This window comes from Octodon degus, unplaced genomic scaffold (assembly GCF_000260255.1).
Source record: "Octodon degus isolate 3935 unplaced genomic scaffold, OctDeg1.0 scaffold00098, whole genome shotgun sequence".
In the NCBI taxonomy this organism is placed as follows: domain Eukaryota; kingdom Metazoa; phylum Chordata; class Mammalia; order Rodentia; family Octodontidae; genus Octodon; species Octodon degus.
The window spans coordinates 7,881,684-7,888,492 of NW_004524674.1; positions in this window are offsets into that span (position 1 = coordinate 7,881,684).

A 6,809-nucleotide genomic window follows, 5' to 3' on the forward strand; every position below is an offset into this window, starting at 1 on the left:
AGACAGACAGACAGAGACAGAGACAGAGACAGACAGAGACAGAGACAAAGAGACAGAGAGAGAATGAGGCAGTAGCTGCTAGCAGGGAACGTAGGAAAGGAGATAGGGAGCCACAGCTCAGAGGTCACCAAGCAGCAGACACATAGTGTGAGCAAGTGTGAAGATCCTGCAAATGGCACGAGGGCTGCAGAAAACAACATCGTGGTGAATTCGAAATCAGACTGAAGAGGTTTCAGTTGCTCTCACCACAAAAACACCAAAAAAGTGGATAGTTCTGTAGGATAATAAATGCTTGTTGTCTTCTCTATAGTAATCTCTTTACTATCTATATACACAATGAAAAGCTTTGAAAAGTGGGAAAAATGTTAAAGAAATATGAAAAATAGATGTTGAGTTACCCTCAGTTGTTGGCTAATGATGCTTATTTTCCATTCACAGCATAAAAATTGATCCTCTTAGAATAAGTATAATTAAACTCAAAGAGTAACTATTAAATGCATCGATGTGCATAAAATTGTTGGTGGGCAGATAAGATAACCACCATGACTTGATATTCATTCTCTGTGGTCATATAATAAAATAATGCACAAGTTGATGACCTGAGCAGAGATGCATGTGTTCAGCTTTTGCAATACCTGTAGGGTGGGACTTTGGAGACTCCGGCTCAGGGTCCCTCTTAAGGTCATCAGCCAGAAGCAGCCATCTACAAGCTTGCCTGGGTTGGAGGTCTGCTTCCCGGCTGGCTCACTCAGGAAGCTCAGGAGTTGGTGCTGTCTGTCCCACATGACACCAGTCTCTCCAGTGCTTTAGTGTCCTTTGGGCTTGGTAGTTTGCGAATCAACATAGCACACAATCTGAGAGGTGAAAGTGGAAATGGAAATGGTTTTATAACCTATAACCTATCCTAATAAACCAACTCAATTCAGCATGGAAGAGGACAAGAGAGGCAGGGTGTGGCAGAATAAGGACCATCTCAGAGACTGGCCACTGTGCTGTGATCCACCACTGAGCACAATTTGAGAAATCTGACTTAACGTTAAGCTACAACCCCACCAAGTGGACATCGTAAAAGAGAGGTGACATAACCAAGCCCAAGAAAGTTTTCATTGATTGATTGGTAGGTTGGTTGGCTGGTTGGTTGGTTGGTTAGTTGGTGGTTGGCTGGTTGGTTGGTTGGTTGGTTAGTTGGTTTGTTGGTTGGTTGGTTGCTTGGTTGGTTGGTTGGTTGGTTTAGGTGCAGCCAAGAAATCCAGAGCTCCTGGTCCTGGGCCAGTTTTGTTCTTACTGACTCTATCTTTGGATTTCAAATATCTAAGAAATCTCTGGCCCTTACCCAAGAGAAGACTTGTCTCCTCTAGTGCTGCTGGAGCCTGCTACAGGCCTGCAGACTTCCCACCAGGCCTGCATCCAGCAACTGGCCAAGTCTGCACAGATCATTTACCCCAAGGGTTGCAAATTGACTGTTCAGTTTTAGTTCAGTCCAGTTGTGTGTTCCAATAAGGTATTGTTACTGTTCTTATATTTGTATTGAGTTGCTAATTAGATGAAATATTTCATATAAAATCTAGATCTGGGCTTCTTTTAAAATAATTGGAAGCCCTGAGGTCACCAGGTTTGCTTTTCTGTACAGTAACCATTCACTGGAGTTGTGTTTTAGCTATGCATACATCTCACTAGCCATAATCCCTGCCACCTCTCTGCATTGTTGATTTTTTTCTTACTTTCCACATGCCACTGGACTGACTACATTTAATTTAATCTGGAATTCTCATTTACATGAGCTTGTACTTAGACCTTGATTGTTATTGAGTTTAAATTTATGAAATGATTTACCCATAACCACTTGGCTAGTAAACAGCAGTGTAATGACTGGGCTAGGTTTCTAAATTGTGCTTCTCCCAGAACACATCTCCCCTTCTTTCACAGACAAGCTTCAAACTACAGTATATTCTGGACAACCAATATGTATCTCACTTACTTTTCTCTGGTGACTGATACAAAATACCCAACATCCAGAATTAAGGAAGCAAAAGCTTATTTAACTCACAGTTTTTGAGGGTTTTAATCCATACTCCACTGACTTCAAGGCAGAGTGGCACATGGCAGAGGGCAGTAGTTTATGGCAGCAGAAGACAGCAAAACAGCAAAAACAAACAAGCAAAAAAAGCAGAAGTGGCAGGGGCAAAGACCAAGATTCTCTCTCTTCTTTATATTGCATCCAGGTCTCTGCCCCAGGGCGGGCGCAGCACTCCCACCCATAATCCCAGCACTGGATCACATCTGGGCTCTCTGCCCCAGGATGCGCACAGCACTCCCACCCATAATCCCAGCACTGGATCACATCTGGGCTCTCTGCCCCAGGGCGGGCGCAGCACTCGCACCCATAATCCCAGCACTGGATCATGAATTAATCACAGCATGTAGAAGTCCACCTCCTGACTGCAAGAGGCTTTGAGGACACACATAGACACAAACCATCACAGTATAATTCTATTCCATTCATGGCACTGTCAGCCTGAAAAGTAGTCTCGAGTTTCACAGAGCAAAACAAGGGATATCAAGACAAAGAATTGCAGATTTGAATTCCAACCCACTACTTCAATAGGAAAGAGAATTTTAGAAAACTCATGTGTCTCCATTCTAAGGGAAAGATAGCACTTAAAAGATAATAAGTGGACAAAATTAAAGTGGAAGCAGTTTCATGTTCTGGGAAGAGATCAGTACCAACCTTCAAACATTGCAGACTGTTTCAGCCCATCTGACAAGCAGTGTTCTTCAGTTTTTCAATTCATTATTTATTATTACTAGAAATAATTTATATTAAATCTTTCAAGGAAGTTTCTTTCTTCCCCATTTCCTGGCCTTTATGAAGTCACCGCCTTGGCCTACACATGAAAGGCAAATGTTTTTAAGCAAGTTGCATATAAAAAAGGAAGAGAAAGGGTGACAAAGATTTTCGCCTGGTGAAAGCACTTTGTGAGAAATGATCTTGAAATCCAGGCTACACAGCTGCTAAGGTGATCAATAAGTAGGACCCAGATTCCCTGGCACCAACTGCCTGCGTCCAGGATCACGAGCCTGAGTCCGGATGCACTGAACCATCTCTGCTTCAGAACATGAAGCGGTGGCTTTGTTTTCCCAGGGAGCCTCAGCTCAGACCAGCTTCCTGCCTGCTAGTTTGCAGGAATCAAGGGCAGACAAGGACAAGAGATAGGAATGGGTCCTGTTAACCTCTGGGAGCCCCAAGCCATGCGGACCTGGAGAGTCCATGTGCTGTAGCTTGCAACACAATGTGCAGTGCACAGGTAACTTCCTCACACAGCCCTGGACATTCTGACTCACCTTCTCTGGACCCCACTGATTCCACACCAGAATCCCACCACTTAATTCCCCATCTCTTCAAGAAGCTCAGAATTTTCTTGCTGAAATTTAAGACTGGGACTCAGTGGCTCCTCATCTAGCTGGCGATGCATCAAGGAGATACATTTTTCTCCTATGTCATATGCAAGTCAGGGCTCCTTCCGGACAGCAAGGAAGAAATAAGATAAATGAGCAGACAGCATCTTCTTTTAATTATTCAGTTTATTTATATAAACTATATATACATACTGTCTGTGATATACTATGTATAGTGATTAATGGCCAAGTGAACAAGAGTTACCGTGCTCACAAAATGTTCCAGTCAAGGAGAAAAAGATGTTTTGTTTTGTTTTGTTTTAAAAAGTACTTGCTCTTCCAAGGAAATGGGACAAGTGCTATCATATGGGAAATCTGGGTAGGAGGAAGAAAGTACATAGAACAAGGAAGGAGGAGGAACTGACATTAAGAGATGAGCAAGATTAAAAGGGTTAAACACAAACAATACAGAGAACCAAGACTGTGAGATGGAGAAGAAGCCCATGAGAAATCCTGGTGGCAGAAGGAAACACTGTTGTCACCAGGGATGCAAAAGTAGGTCTTGTATTGATATGTTAAGCTTTAAATCCCTACAGAAAAAGAAGGGGAAAAAACTGTTTTAAAAAATAGGAATAAACAATTACATATATTTACACAGAAATTTAGAAATCTAATCATATACAGCATTATAGCAGGACAATTCTATGACACTTTTTCCTTGTCTCTTGTTTTCATTTATTACTGTTTTTTTAAACAAACATTTATTTGAGAGACAGCATAGCAGCAATTGATATGACATTAGAGCAGTGTGTATTTAGAAGACCAGAATGACAGGCATTCCAAGCACGGCCCTAGTATTACACATTGTTATCCTGTAACTCACTGAAGCCCCAAAGTTTCTGATCAAGGAGATTATGGGGCCACAGAGAAAAGTGATCGATGACATAGAGTGTGGCTAAGGAGAGTCACATGAGGAGAAGACACTCTCTCAGGCTTTCACAGAGAGCACGTTGGTCAAGCAATGGTGACTCATCCACACGGCTGACACTGACAAAGGATCTACAAAGTGCAGTACAGGGTTTCAGGCTAAATCCTGTGGGGATTTGACTGACCTTGTCAGATTCAAAAGTTACATTTCTTGTTATATAGGTCTTGCTTTATCTTGGTCTTAACCATCCAGGAGAAAAATATAAAAATGAAATATAAAAAGTAAAGCCTTATTAATATGCTGAGCTGTAAAAGGCTCAAGTCAACAACTTCTGACATTGCCTGTCTTACGGATAACCCACTAGTATTATGGACTACTGGACTATATTGGATTATTTTGCTGAATTCATGCACCTACAATATTTAAATGGCAATGGAATACCCATTTCTGATAAAACTAAACATAAAAGAGAATATAAATGAAGGACCATTTTGTATCTGTATATACAAAGTAGGATAGATATACAACTACTTTCTCTGAATACAGTGAGAAGAAAGATGTGTATTAATAGTGTTTGGACAGGATATCATGTCTGCATCTTGTACTGTGAATAACTATTATGAAGACAACAATATGCAATGTATTAATTATTGTAACTGTCCTACTAACCTGCTTTGAAACTATCTCATTGCTACTTTTTTCTCAATAAAATTAATTTTAAAAAAGCACGTACATATAAACAGGGTACAGGGACCAGGTGATTATAAGTCTGGTTGGATACTTTTCATGTTAGTTAAATTCAGAAGCAAAACTTTATACAAAAGAGGATGACATGCAAAGAGCTGGAGTTTAGGGAACACCATTAAGTTTGTTTGTAGGAAGAAATTCAGGGGAAGTGGCCTTGCTCCAAACCATACAGTAATGGATAGAAGTTGAGAAGAAAATTCTCGAAACACATAGCTGACCTGAAACATATGATAAACACCTTTGTGAATAAGAGGATGAAACATAGACCAAGTATATGATAGAGAATGGACCGAAGCTACATGTTCTTGGAACTCCCAGCTCAAAGCCAGGGAAACCATAGGGGATTTCTGCTCCTCTGGGAAAGATACAAAACAGCTTTCTTCTCACAGGAGATGAAGCCAATGTCTGGAGTTTGGCTCCCCCCTGAGAATCCAGGACAACTGAGATCTTTCACTGAGGAGCGACTGAAAATTAAATGCTCTGCTATTTGAGTTGCAGCCACCTGACAAAAGAGGCCAGTGTATGCAACCCAGCCCCAAGCCAGGAGTGAAGCTGAACCAAGATGTGATGGTTTGTGTCTCGTTGTCCCCCCAAGCCTCATGCAGTCATGGGATGGACTTCTAGAATTTGTGATTTATTCATGATCCAAGGCTGGGATTAAGGGTCTGAGTGCTGCTGGGATTGTGGGTGTAAAGTAATACAGTCGGTCTGGGGCAGACAGTCTGAATGCAGCATAGGGGAGTCAAACTTCCTCTCTGTTGCCATTGCTGCTGCTACTCTTCCCTTGGCTTCTCTTGCTATTTGCCACTGCCATGAAAGTTTGCTCTGTGCCATGTGCCACTCTGTCTTGGAGCCAGCTAAGTATGGACTGAAACCTCCAGCTACTGTGAGTTAAATAAACCTTTCCTCCCTTCATTTTGCAAGACAGCTATTTGTCCCAGAAATGAAAGAAGAGTAACTGAGACACAAGCCATGCACACCTTGCATGTAGCTGGATCAGCACAACCCCACTGTGTCCATGGAGCAGGAATTTGGAGAGTTGACATAAAACACAGCTCTGGATAGCAGACTCAAAATTCAGTGAAGGAGAAAAAACCTGAAGAAAGAGGAAATATAGCAGCACAAAACAAGACTTTTTTGCCATAATTTTATTGATAAACAAATAGCAATGAGACAGTTTCTAATCAAATCGGTAGGACAGTTTCAACAATTAACACACTGCATACATTCTTCTTAGTGGTCAATTGCTGTACAAAATGCGGACTTGATATCCTATTTACAAACACCATTAGAACAAATCATTCTATTCATCAACAGAATGTAACTATATATCTATCCCAACCACTTTGAATACACAGATACAAAATGGACATTCATCTCTATACCCTTTTTTTGTTAAGTTCCATTATTTGAATATTATAGATGTGTAAACTCAGCAAAATATTCTAAAAGAGTCCAGGAGCCCATAATAGTATTGGGTCTTCCGCTTCACTGGCAACATTAGAAATTGTTGACCTGAGTCCCCCAGAGCTCAACATAACAGCATGGCTTTATTTCTTATATTTCGTCTTTATACTTTCCTTCTGGATGGTTAAGACCAAGGTAAAGCAGGACCTATGCAACAAGAGTTGTAGCTTTTGGCTCTGATAAGGTCAGTGAAATCCCCTCAGGATTTACCCTGAGATCCTGTACCTCAAATTGTAGAACCTTGGTCAGTGCAGCCATGTGGATGAGTCAC